General features: G+C 47.7%; 1 protein-coding gene across 1 annotated transcript in view; it reads left to right on the top strand.

Annotated features, from left to right (window-relative positions):
* The window catches only part of LOC125719440 (triple functional domain protein), a 60617-nt gene that overhangs the window by 1628 nt on the left and 45358 nt on the right, over nt 1–13631 (top strand). The gene's annotated exons all lie outside the window — the stretch shown is intronic.

Genomic DNA, 13631 nt, shown 5'->3' with positions numbered 1-13631 from the left:
AACCTAGAGCTCGTTATCTAGATAGTCCTTCCCGTTGAGTAATATTGCCCACCTCTGGTTATAATGCGGACGAACAGGCCCCCCTGCCTTTGTGTTACCTTATTAGGGATACACGAAAGTAACCGGTTTTTAATGGTGTGTCCGTCAGGGATAACTTCAGTTACCGTGGCTTTATTATGATGGGTGTCCATGGGAAGCAGCTGGACGTTCAAGAGGGGCGCCGGGCACACCCAGACCATGCCAGGGAGGGTGGCATTAATGAGGGCCACTGTGGCCATTACATCATGCCTGCTCAATGGCCCTTGTTCTCCGAATAGGCCAAAAGCCTGCCTATTAACTACCCAAAAATGGATAATTACTTTTGCAATATACAAATTCATCTTGAATGGCTTTGTTTGTATCTCTGTGCCTGTACGATGTTTTCTTTGGAATGTACCCTGTTCTTGATGTCATAGCACCAATATTATCAGCCTTAAGCAAATCTCTTGGGTATTTACCCTCGCTGCATATCCTTTAGGATGAATTCTGGGAACGGCCCCCCGAATAGACAGCATTGTGTCTGTTTCCAGCTGATCAGCTTTGGTCTTCCGGGCTGTTGGTGTGTAGGTAATAAACCACAGCTGTTTTTTTTTATTTCTGCTATTACTCTGCAGCATGGCGTAATATCACAATATTTTGTACAGTGTGGTTCCTCATGTATACAAATTGAAACTTTTCAGAGCGAACAGACTGGTAAATAAGTTTTTCCGTCATATATAAAGTGGTTAAAATACATTATTTTAGTCTCTGCTATTGAGAGTGGAAATATTTCTGATTCTCTGATGGTGCGTTACAGTCGCACAGTCTGTCTTGGCTTTGAGGACCAAGCTCTTGATCCTGTGTTGCCTGTAGGGTTCCCTCGTCGATGTGCTTGTCGCTCCGTACTTTCTGTGTCATGCTAATCTTCGGAGAGGTGGCAGCCACTTGGCCTGTCCTAGTGGCATCTTTTAGTAGGTCTTCTGAGGAGCAGTGGCCTTGATCCCCAAGTTGGGATTGGTCAAAGCCCTTGGTCTTATGGCTGCTGCACACAGCAGAACTTGAGTCCTGTGTGGTGCTTGCTTCTCTGACTGATTTATATTTCCTATATTTGACGTACATGGTACTGTGTTCTGCCTTTGTCATGCTCTCTCTCTGTCGTTTTGAATGCAACACCGTTGCGTGGCCTACCCGCTGCTTTCGTGGTCACTCTGTGATTTGTTTGTTGCTTGGGGGATGGGTTTAGTACATAATATAGAGAAATATTAAGTGCTACCTAAGAAATGTCTTGGGAGAGTGGTAGCGTAGCAACGGTCATTAAGGGCAGCAGATCAAATGGTGCGATTGATTGGAAATGTAGTCGGCCATATTTAAGACCTTGTAGGATTATTTATTCCAACTTTCTTGTTGTAATCCTCAGTTTTGAAGCTCCATGCATGCATTATAACAGTCCTTGTTAGTTCCGTGGAAGGTGCTGGCAACTGTTAAATGCTGTTCATTAGTCACAGCTACCTGTCTGATGTGTGTAGTTGGGATATCTTCAATGAGGGGCAGGCAGGTGTGTTCATGTTGGGCCTGCATCGAGAGGATAGCACAGGGAGTTGGGGTGGCTGCAGTGTTAAGGAAGGTGCTGGCTCGTTGGAGAAAGGTCACAGTGACCTACATTTCTTCCTCCTGAAGGCTCCAGGTGCATGGTCCTGCTGCAGAAGGATCTGTTGAACAGCGTCTCGGCTTGCGACTCTCGTGGTCCCATATGCTGCATCATTTCAGGCTTGTTAAAATTCGGCACGCTTTAAAGGATTAATGAATTTTCCGTGTGATTTCCTGAAATATAAATGGATCACACATGCCTTGCCTCTGATCTTCTGAAGGGTTTTCTTTCCTTTCCCCGAAAACTGGATTTTTTTGTAAACCACCCTATACTTGAGAAGGTCTCTGACGTTTGTTTTGGTTATTTTGTGGAAGCGTTCAGGTCACCGAAGGCTTTTTTTTAGGTCGTCGGCGCGGTCGTATTCCAACGCAAGATTGCCGCGGCCCCATGGCCCTCACTTTTGGCCTGTCCCCCGCCCGTCACCATGAACGACGTTACCCAGGATTCCGAGTGCATCCAGCTCTGCTGTGACCTCTTGCCTGCTCCACTCTTATAATTATTCTGCTTTCTTGTGGTCGGCAGAAAATGTTGTACTTGTTCATGATCCTTTAAGGCAGCAGTTATTATGGGATACACAGTCTGAAGTGGGCAGGATGACCAGTCCTGGCACCCTGTGAGCTTTCCTGGGTGTAGACGGTCAGCATCTTCTATTTACCCAGCATGCAGCCACCGAGAGTGAACCTAACGAAAATGACATTCCTTTAATTCCAGTCCAAAACTTAACATTACCAAATTAAATCCTCATGTAGTGTCAGTGACAAAGCACACATTTAACTGGCTTAAGGCTTTTTTTTTAATCCCCTGTAAGCTTCTCATGATAATCAATGAAAAACAACCAAGGTAAAGCCACCCAACACCAGCAGCAAACATCTGCGCAAAGCTTTTAATTTGGCTTCAGATTGCTGTGTAATTTTCCCCTATTGCTTTCAGGGAACGGTTTGTGGTCGGCAGTCGCATGGCATCCGAGTGGCCCGCTAGCTCAGCCGCAGGGGGGTTAGGAAGATCAGGGAGTTGCCTGTGATTTCACATGTCTTGGTTAAAGAGAGCTCCTTGGAAATTTAGCCGTTGGTGTCTTAGTGGGAATCGCTGCCTAGAACCACGTGCTTAGTTTTTATAAAACTAGTTTTGTTTCCTCCCAGTAACCCTGACAGGGATGAGTGGAAAATATATGGATATTGCGTTTCCTGGTGTCTAGCAGTTCTTTTTCGTATTATGCCAAAACATTCAGGATTCTACCACCCCATGCCACCATCGTTTAAAGCGTTTGTCGACTACCAGATGTCTTAGATATTCTTAGATAAGAGATTCATGTCATTCACACCGAAGAATGTTAGATTTGTTACCCTTTGGTACTGGGAGGCTTCTGGTCAATTTCATGTTGGAGGTCCATGGAGAAATTCAAGTGGGGTTTAGAATGCACCTGAATTGTGGTGTCTTGGTGTCGGGGGGTGGGTTTATGTGTGTACAGGTTAATGTGAGGAATGAGGAAGAGCACAAAGAATGTGGAGCACTTCCTGTTGGGTGTCGCCTGGAAAGCAAAACAAAGGGCTTCTGTCTTACTAAAGAGGTCCTTATTTATTATCCAGTCTTTTTGGAGTGTTTAAGGTGGAGTAATTTTTTTAGAATTTTTAAGGCTGAGTACTTCATGTAATCTTTCTAAAATATTAAAAGTGGAGTAACTATTTCTGTTAACTTTGTGGAGTATTAAAGGTGGTGTACCTCTGAATTTTCTGTAATCTTTCTGGAGTATTTAAGGTGGAGTGCTTTTCTTAGTGGCACAACTTGGCCCTCTTCATTGACAACCCTCGGGCAGGTAGCCCTTGACAAGTTAGCCACTGGCTGTCTGCAGTGAAAAACTGAGGGCTCACTGTACATCCTGAGGGCTCACTGTACATCAGCTGTAAAGTTACGACCAGCTACCTTTATGTGCGTAAAATGGTATTGTTCAGGATCTAGTCTTGAAAAGCCAGTCAGTGGTATTATCTGGTCAGTTACATTGGCCAGGCAGCCAAAACAAGGAAGCATTAATTATTTGGTAGCCCTTTCCTGCACTGGAGGTCAAGTTTGACTTGTATGACAAATCTTTTGGCTAAATATTTTTCTAATTTTGGCATATGAATGCGTCATGAGAAGGGTCTACTATGAAGACAGTTTTAATTGTCATATAATGGAAAACGGGCCTTTCAGATCCTTCCAGATCTGTGGCCCTCTGGTCTGTGTCGCTGGTCTGGGACAGCTGAATCCAGTCCCAGCAGGCAGGTGCACAAACAGGGACGTCGGCGGTGGCTGGCAGGCTGTAAGTGTGTCAGCCTGCCTTCTCCACGTCCCACCGGATGTCATCCGCCGCGCTGCGTGCCGCCGAGCTCCACGAAAACGAGGCCGTCCTGCTTTATCCGAGCTCCAGCCTGTAGGGCATCCTGAGTCCGGACACCAGGAGACGTGTGAGCACCCCCTTCTGTCCTGGTTAGACTCTGACTGGCTGTTTGAAAGCCTGTAGGCACTGTGACCTAGCTTGGAGACTTTGTTTTGAGGGGGGGGGGGTGTTCTCAGGTTATTATCCTGTCTGTGTCTTGGGCTGTCATGAAGATCTGCTGTTTTTACTGGTTAGGAAAAAGGCAAAAGGAGAGCTGAAAATTTTAACCAATAGTACTCTGCTTAAAATCCTTCTAAAGCCTTGCAGAATGTTACTGTTGGGTGTTTCAAAGTCCAAATGGTTCTTACATTAGTGAATGAGATGGAGTGCCGCGCATGCACCAGACCACACTTGCGTAGAGCACATTCACAGGGAGAAGAGCCCGATTTGTTTTCCGCCGCTGTTTAAGGGAGATTGAAGATAAGCCCCTATGAGGTGCACCTCGGCCACTTTTCCTGTCCGTTTGCTGGCAGCACTTATCTATCATTAATGTTACAGGAGTTTTCCTTCCCTTTATAAGAGCCCCATACATTATGTATCGCGCTTCGTTTCCCTATTTCAATTTCAGGAGGCGGTGTAACCTGAAATGTCCTCTTCCTCTTTGGCTTGCAGTCTCAGCCCCACAGCATCTTATACTCCTGTCATATCTGGGCTTTTCCTGCATGCCGCTGAAAGATGGACCTGCAGGGTTGCCCTGACACACTTAAGAATAGAGCAGCAATGACCTCTGAGTAATTCAGGCTCGTGAACGACGTCTTGTTCTTCATGCTATGTTCCATGTGACTGCTCGCTAACTCTTTCCAGCGTCTTTTGAATGCTGTGCGCTTTGTGTCTGGTCACGTTTTCCTTTCGCTGAGAGTTCTGGTCATGGTGGCCAATGCCCCAGTCAGTGTTGGTGCACCCCTTCAGTCAGGTGTTCCTGCAGTTAGCCAGCGATGGCTCCCCCTATCAGTGATTGCCACTCATTTTAGCACCAGCATGTTTTCTGTGATCAAGTTGAGGTCTTGTTTCCACAACCTCTCCCAGAATGTGCTGAATACTCCCTGATCTGAAAAGCGCTCTTCCTTTGGGAGCGATTTTTGTAATAATAGCCATCTAATGACAGTCAGTGCTGTTATGTAGCTACGAAGTTGTCAGGTCCCTGTTCTGCGTTATGGGTCCCTGGATGCATCCGACCTTGTTAAAGTCACCGTTCCTTTATGGAGACGCGAGTCTCTTGGTGTTTTTGTCATCCTAGTTCAAACTGTTCCTCTCTGTCCTGGGGGGCTCAGAATGGCTACTGGGGGGAGGGGGGGGCGGGGTGCCATGGATGCAGTTGCTTCCTGAGCCTTTCTGAGGCTGCAGAAAGTGTGAACACGTGACTGTGCTCTTTCAATAGTTCTGTTCGCCTTTTGGGTTTGAGACCCTGGATGCAGCTTGGTTTAATAAAGCATTTAATCGCTCTTACCTGTGTTACACGCTGCTTTAAAATAGCATTTTATTAGCGAACCAGCCAGAAATGTCCCCAACAGAATTTTAAAGACGTCTTGAAGTTTTTCCCAGAGTTTATATTCAGTAATTGTCCCATTGGGTTTTTGGTCTGTCTTATTTACATTGATCTTTGGTCCAGTTTGTTTGTTGGGAATTGCAGTACTAGGGAGTGCATTTATTTAAACGGAGAAAGTCTTTCACTCATGTTTCTAGAGCTGCCGCCTATAGCACGCATACAGCTGCCTGTTTCATGCTGAGCCCCTGTGTTTTGCAGCGTATCGCAAACCCCTCTCAGAATTAAACTGACAGACTTTCCTTTATCTCTTAATAGTTTTTGTTCTGGGTTAAGTCCTGCATCAGCGTCTGTGATTGTACTTGGACCTGGTGTTTTAAGTCTATAAAAACACACCGCTGGCTTTCTGTCTGTCACATTTACATCCGACAAACTCGACGCGACAGTCCAAGTCACCCTTCTGAAAATAAGCTGTCATTTTTCCCCTCCGGGAAATGTGGAGTGATGCGTGTAAAATATGAATGGGCCATGTTTTGTGGGGTCATTTAAGTAAATGAAAGCGGAAGTTGGGCAAATCAGCTTGTTTGGGTGTTATTTTGAGTGTTGCGGGGGTGTTAAGCAGATCAGTACATAGTCAGAGTTCTTACCCCAGAATGCCCTATTGGTCACTCCACCTAGTGTTTTTTTCTAAACTATTAACACTGGCTCTTTAAAAGCAGGCCAGGGGGGGTCGACCTGGGAGAAATTGAAAGGTTTATACGTTATACCCATATAGGCAGGCACAGAATGTCGGTCACCGGATAAACGCCGGGGGTTTCTATGACCTCTCTGAAGGGTAGGTTAGTGGTTTGTTAGCCCCGCCTTTCCTCACCTAGATATAAATGTTTGTGGATCAGTTCGTGTTGTCTGGTCGTGTCTGGGTCATTTCAAAGCATCCAGGGGAGAAGTCCTGGCTCTGTCACTTCTGAATGAGTAGGGCAGGGAAAATGGATTGGCTTTATTTTTGTAGTTATTAATGATTTTTTGTCCCAGTTTCAGTTCCAATTTAAAGGATGTATTTGAAGCCTAGCTAATGTGCCGTAGATGTTATGATTCATGTTGTGGCTTGGGTTGCGCCCACAGTATGGGATTAACCCTGTAAACGTTCAGCGGGGGATGATTGTTAGTGCGACTGCTGTTTTTGAGAGGGTGACTTGTCTGCCCGCCATGTTAGCAGTTGCTTTTATTGGTGAGTGGCTTCCGAGCAATGAAATCACAAGATGGGTCATAGAGGGAAGTGTCATTCTTGTATAGAAGCCTTTATTCCTGGTCCAATTTATTGGCCTGACAGCGGGCTGAATCACCCAATGTGAGCATGGCTGGCGCTGTCTGGCTTTACACAGGAAGTTGCTCGGGCCTCGTGCGCCGATAGGTGCCTTGCGGGGGAGGCTGGAGGATCGGGTCGCCGGTTACCCGCCGTGAGCCCTGACTCACACTCTGCCGCTTAGCCGGAAAGGGGAGATGACATCATGCTTCTGGAAGGCCGTCGGAACCCGCAGTCACTCGCACGTTTGTTTATTGAGGAAAAGCGAGAGTGGCCTGCTTCTCCGGTGGTGGAGTCCCTGCCTTTTAGGGAGCTCAGGGATTAGTGCAGGGTTTTTATGAATAAACGCAAGTGTCCGTTAAGGGCTGGGTGCGGGACAAAAGCTTTAAATGAATATGGCTGTCTTTCACAGTTATGGTTGTGTATTCCGTTTGCTTGTACTGTTTTTAGGCAGGGACTTGTGTGAGCTGGAGAGCGAGGTTATATAGTAGGACTTGTGAGGAACGGTTGTCACAAGCCGAATCTGATGTCCCCCCTCAAGCAGGCTGGTAACGGGGGCCGTATCTACACCCTTGTAGATGCGGCGAAATGTGACAGCCGTTGTGACAGTCCCTCATTAGGGTCCGATCAGCTGCATTCAGAAATCGTTTCAAATCGCAGTTAAATCAGAATCAGAGATCTTTTTAAACAAATTGGGTTAAGCTTACTCCTAATAGCAGCATCGGTAAACAACAGCAAAAGACTGTGTCAAAGGACTGTTACTGAAACAATAAGCAAACAGCAGACCTTTAATAAAACAAGACCAAAGTTTCGACCGGAATGTCTAGACGTTTATCTACAAATGCATCAGTCTGATGCCCAGAACTCCAGATTCCCAGTGTTTTGCATTAGGGTCACTCATTCTGGTTGTCACGCCCCCCCCAATCCAGTCAAAGCTCTTCTTGGTTCTGACTGGGAGTCTGGCCCTAAGGGCGGCGCTGTGGGCTTCTCGGTGGGGTGACATCACATCTGGCGCATGCTTGATAATCACCAGGGCTTTAGACAACGGGTGAAACATTTGTCTGGACGCCAGCTCCTTTGTGCTATGTGCATTTACTTATGCCCACAGTTCGGTAAGCATATCAGTAATACGTATGAAAAATAACGACGTGTATTTGACATCCAAAACAGAGCAATCTGCATACATTTGATGTAGCCTTATGTATCTTAAATTTAGCAAGCGGAGCACGCCTCATGGTACCGGTTTGGTAAATCATGGAAGTGATGATCACTGAAGTGGCGGTGAAGAGTGGGACAGCTCAGCAGCCGCGACGTCTGTCGAAAGAGGAGATATTGTTGATAAACGAGGCAAAAAGATAGTGGTGGTAGGTTTTGCAATTTAAAGTCTGGCACGTTTAATAAACATAAGGATATGTGTAATTTATACAGATTACTAACTTGGGCGTCTCAATATGCCTCTTGTTAATATTTTTGGTGCAGTACTAATCTGCTTACTAAATTGTGGGTGTATGTAAACGTCCGGACACATGTTTACGCCTGTAATCTGAAGCTCTGGTGAATGTTGCACATGCGTCATATAATCACGGTGTGACATCGTGCAGCCGTGCTTTTAATGCAACGGCAGCTTCCATCGCAGCTGTTCACATGTGGTCACACTGCTCTCAGTGGCACCTGTTATAAGCAGCGTTTTCTTTTCAGGCTTTGGCCTCGGCCAGTGCTTCCTCCGGGCGATGTTTCCGACCACCCCGTTTTCCGCCATTTCCTCTCAACGTTCTGCCCTCCCGCATGCGATTAGGCCAGCTTACCCAGGTCGGCAGCGATTTCTTTGCAGATATCTGGCGTGAGGCTGTCGCGCAGGATCTGCGCAGTGAAGCTAATTCCTGTTATTGCAGCGTATGGCACAATAGGAACAGTGGCCCCACAGTCTTGTTATTGTTTATATTTTGTGGGGTGGTGATTCGGGTGCACAGATGTGAGAGTCTTACACCAGGCTGAGTGTTTTCAGCCATGTAACGCCCACTCGGACAGCCCCCTTCCTGCAGGTCGTTGGCGGCCACTGTGAGAGAAAGCATTTGCTTTATTTATCTGTCCTCTCCCAAAATGTGAAGCTAAGGTCAATGCATCCAGCCGGATCCCACAGGTAGGTCCCCCTTTTCCTTCGCAATGTTTGTGCAGACGCCCCGGCAACTGCTGTCATTGGCGGACAGCCGCCCCGAAAGTCTGCCTGTTCACTTTACACGCCTGTCTCGCCTCTTACTCGTTCTCTGTGTACCTGCAGCTAACGCCTATCTTGCGGTCACACTGTGGTCAAAATGTTGTTTGTGTATTCCTGGACCCTGGACTTGTCTGTTGGTTTCTTCATTGCTTAGATCTTAATTCGTGGGAGGGGGAAGCGTCTTAAATGTGTCCCCATAGCCCTGGAAGCGTCGGGTCTACAGCAACTTGCCCGATCTCGAAGCTGGTTTCGGGTCTGGGTGGGACATACCGTTTACCTTAGGAATGCTTACTGTCGATTGTATCTGGATGTCGATGGATGAGCCATCCTGGCATGCGGAGTCCACACGCACGGCCTTCACATCATGCCTCTCTTGGCTGCCACAGCGGCTTCCTTAGTTGTGCAACACACTCCACCTCACTTCTTTGTCCAGTTCTCTTAGTGTCCATGCAAAAACATCCCCAAGTTCGAGTGCACATTACTCACAATGGTGAGGCCACCTCTCCTTTTTTTCTCTCTCCCCAAAACTTTCAGGATGGCTGCTTTGATGTGTTATGTAATGATGATGATATGTGGTGACAGGTGATTGGTCTACCTGACCACTTTGGGGCAGTATTTCCTGATGTGAAAAGTGCATGTCAGGATGTGCTGATAGATCCAGTGACTTTCTTGCTTCTACCTATAACCTTTTCTATAATTATGTTCTTAACCCCTTGCAATACAGTCCCCTACAAACTGTCATCCTTCCCTCTCTTCACTGGCTTGTGTCTTGTATCTTAGGGTGGCTTCCAGAAATAAGCTCTGTTGTATTACTGGTTTCTACTCTAAACAAAACCGTTCTGCTTTAGTACATTAATTGACCTGGTTTCAAAAGCCCTGTCACAGCTGAATCTCAGAGAAAATCCACACCAGAAAGACTTTATTAGGGTCATTTACATGTCTGAATGAAGACTTTGTGTCTGTAAGCCTTGTGAATGTGGTGTTTTGCTTCACACACAAGCTCACTGTGCGTACTGTCTTTAGTGACAATACTTAGAGAAACTGTCCTGAAACTAGTTTAGCGAAGGTGTGGTGTAGCATTAGTATGGTGAGATTATGTGAACAGGTTCGTGCCAATCGAGTGGGTGCGTCTCTTTTTGGTCTCTGCAGCACTTTGCACCCTCTCCACCCATGCCATACGTAGACAGTCTAGTTTGTGCCAGATCTCCCTGTCTACGGTGCTGGGAAACACCTGGATGTTGTGTTACCTGCACTGGCTTCAAAAGGGTAGTGGATATAGTTGGGCTCCAGATCTGTCATTTCATCAGGTCTCCGGAGGTCTCTCATAAGACCACACACACACTCCCTCAGTGTGTGATCTATGCGTTATCGTCATTTCAGGGATCACGTGACAGGGCTTTCCACCAATCGGTTCGCTCGTACTTCCAGGAAGAGGACGACGCAGAAAACCTGAGGCTTGCAGAGATTGTGTTCAGTGGTTTACAACCTTAATTTGTGGATATCTTTGCCTTTCTCACATTGGAGGGAGAAGTCGCTGTTTTTTTTTTTCTGGTCTTTTATTCTTCATGGTATACGAGAGCTTTCTGAAGGCGTTCCTCGTAATCCAGTTTGTCGCCTTATGGCCAGAAGTTCATGAAAGCTACTATCAAAGAGCAGCTTGTGAAACTTTGTTATGCAGCTTTTCATGTCCTGTTTACAGTTGGCTTTAAGAGCACATCAACAGTCTGCTTCCCCAGGGACACGCAGTTGACTTTAAGTGTGTGTCAGTGTACGCAGGAAGCTCCCCAGCTGTGACCTCTGTCAGCAGGTGCCATGTCCCCACGCCACCACCTTCCTGAGACACAATGCTGTCGGCGAGTCTCGGGGTCGTCTGTCCAAATAAGATAGTGGTGGGATGGAAGTGGAGGGGCCTTGGCTGTAGGACAAAGGGCTCTGGGAGTCTGTACTTCTGGGCGCTCAGCCAACGGGAGCGGGCGCTCTCAGGAGCAACGCCCCCTGACCTCGTCAGGAATGGGCGGTCTCCCTGTCAGCCAATGAGCGAGCGGCGTGAGCTTCCCACAGGGGCCGTGCTCTCAAACATCGCTCTCTGACCTCATTTCCCACCTAATTCCCTAGAAATCTTTATCTCTGCAGTAGTAACACGAGTAATTTAGTTTCACATTACCGGCTGTGAGATAAGATGTATGTTATTTTCCTGACACTCCTGTCAGCATAGCGGGTCTGGTGTCTCGCAGCTAAGCGGATGCACTGCGATTGGGGAATCGTTATATGAATGCTGCTTGTGCGTTAGCTTGGTAGCTGAGGGAAAAGTGGGATGTACTGACAGACTCCAATTTGTGCCCAGTTTTATTTTGGGGGGGGGTGGGGGGTCGCTCCTGGGCTTTCAGATGGCTCCACCTGGCGCTCCACCTACACACATGCCGGGGCGGGTGGTGGCTGTGAAGGAGGGGGCCGGCGTTAGGGACCGCTTTGGGGGGGGGGGGGGGCGCATGTGCTGTGCGTAGTACATTTATGGCTTTAAAGTGAGAGAGGTGGGGATCTCTTCCTCATTGGATGTTCCTTTTCATTTACAATCAGACTAGATGCCCCTCCCCTGCCCCTCTTTTGGGCCCCTGTTCTTCCTCCAAGGCTTGGGGGGGGTGGGTGGGTGGGTGGCTGTGGTGTGTAGGAGGTCACCGCAGCGCCTCACATTTCATTCTTTCTTATAAATGACTTCCAGGTCTGAGGCAAACGTGGACACATGGGTGCAATTAAGGGCACCGTGTCTTAGCGGGATTTGGTGGGGGGGGCGGCCATTTCTCCACATGTGTTTGAGAGGCCAGCTTCTTCAGACTTGATGATGGATCGATCCCTTGGCTGGCAGGGCGCTTTGAGTCGTAAGTGTGCCCTAATGGCCACCTACACGACAGGAGAAAACGACGGGTGGTACGGCTTGGTAGCAATTTCATTCTTTTATGGTTCTGCTTTTTGGTGTCTGTGTGTGACCAGGACACCAAGGGATCGGCAGAGAAGCAGCCTAGGGCCCATAACTCAGGACGAGGGGATTGCTCCCACATGGAGATGAGCGGTCACCCAATAAGCCAGAGACAGCTAGCTCTCGTGGTGAATCAGTCTATCTTGTGGCACTTCTGCCCTCGCCCCGCCCTGCCCCCCCACACACCCTCTCACCATAACGCCACACTCGGGTTCCACTTAAAAATGGAGAGCTCCAATCAAGTGCTTCTCTGCAGTTTGCTGCAGTGCACGTTAGAGTTGGTAGTGAAGATCTGCAGGGAACAGACTGCCTGGGCAGCTTTGTTTTTGAACAGGGGTGGTGCAACAGTTGGCTGTTAAATCATGAGATGATTTGGACACACTGCTTGCCACGCACAGATTGATAAGGACCAGTCACTTAACCCAAGCATGAAACGATAATTACTGGTTGTTCCCGGTGTAATGGGTAGCATATCACAGTAATATAGGTGGCCGGTTGATACATTTTAATATATCATAGGTCTTTCATAGGTGAGAATGTGGTGATTCTCTCAGGGTTATCCCACTGACCCTGGACTTGTGGGGTATTGGGGTCCCGTGTACCCCACTGCATCATATTAATCACTTGGCTAGCACTTTTCGCCGATCTTTGCAATGGGTGACCCCCAATTTGCCTGTCATCTGGCAGTCCAACTGGATAGTAGGCGTAGCTTTATTGCAATTGGAGTTTGCACCCTGAAACTTCCCTGGCAGTCACTGGAAAGTCTCTCTTTCCCGGTCCCATACAAGTCAATAAAATGCTGGCTGAGAGAGACTCCTCTTTTAACGTGGGTCCTGGCAGAGAGGTCTTGCTCGGGGCTGGGGTCCCTCGCGTTGAGTCATCGGTCTGTCGCTTTGCCTTTTGGCACCCGGTAGCTGCTCTCTATCGGTCTATTTTCAGTTCTTTTGGAATCAACGTTAGTCAGTCTGATCATTCTTTCCTGTGTTGGGATGAGCGACTTCTGTAGTCCGGAAAAGCTCCACTTTGTGTGTGTGTGTGTGTGTCTCTCTCTCTCTCAATCTGCTGGCCAAATCACCAACCCTTCCTTACCCCATCCATCATGCTGGCTGGCTTGCCTTTAATTAAATGTCACGGCGGTTTCAGTCGGGCTATGAGCGCCCCCCTCGGGCCCCTCTGCTGGGATGGCGTGACTCATTTGGAGGTGTCCTCGCTCTACACAAACCGGGCGATTTTAACAGAGACGCGGGCTGCTGTGCAGAGCAGCTCCAGGAATGCTTGTCCGTTGAAATCGCCTTCAGGTGGGGATTCTGCAGTCTGGTGGCCGTGCTGACGGGGGGAGGTCAAGCTTCCTGCAGAATGCAGGTCTCTTCAAAAGAGCTTCTACTCTGTACTCACAGCATGACATAAGAATGGAGCCAAATCCTGAATCTGTGTCTGCTGTGGCAGGAAAAATATATATTAAAATAAGCACCAAGTGTTTAGCTATGATGGGGAGATTACAAGTTTCTGTCCTTGATGCAAACCCAACTGTTCAGATTTCAAGTTTAGGCCACTGGCAAGTTTGCACACAAGCCCCA

Source organism: Brienomyrus brachyistius, chromosome 23, assembly GCF_023856365.1.
Source record: "Brienomyrus brachyistius isolate T26 chromosome 23, BBRACH_0.4, whole genome shotgun sequence".
NCBI lineage: Eukaryota > Metazoa > Chordata > Actinopteri > Osteoglossiformes > Mormyridae > Brienomyrus > Brienomyrus brachyistius.
This window is presented reverse-complemented; position numbering and strand designations above follow the sequence as displayed.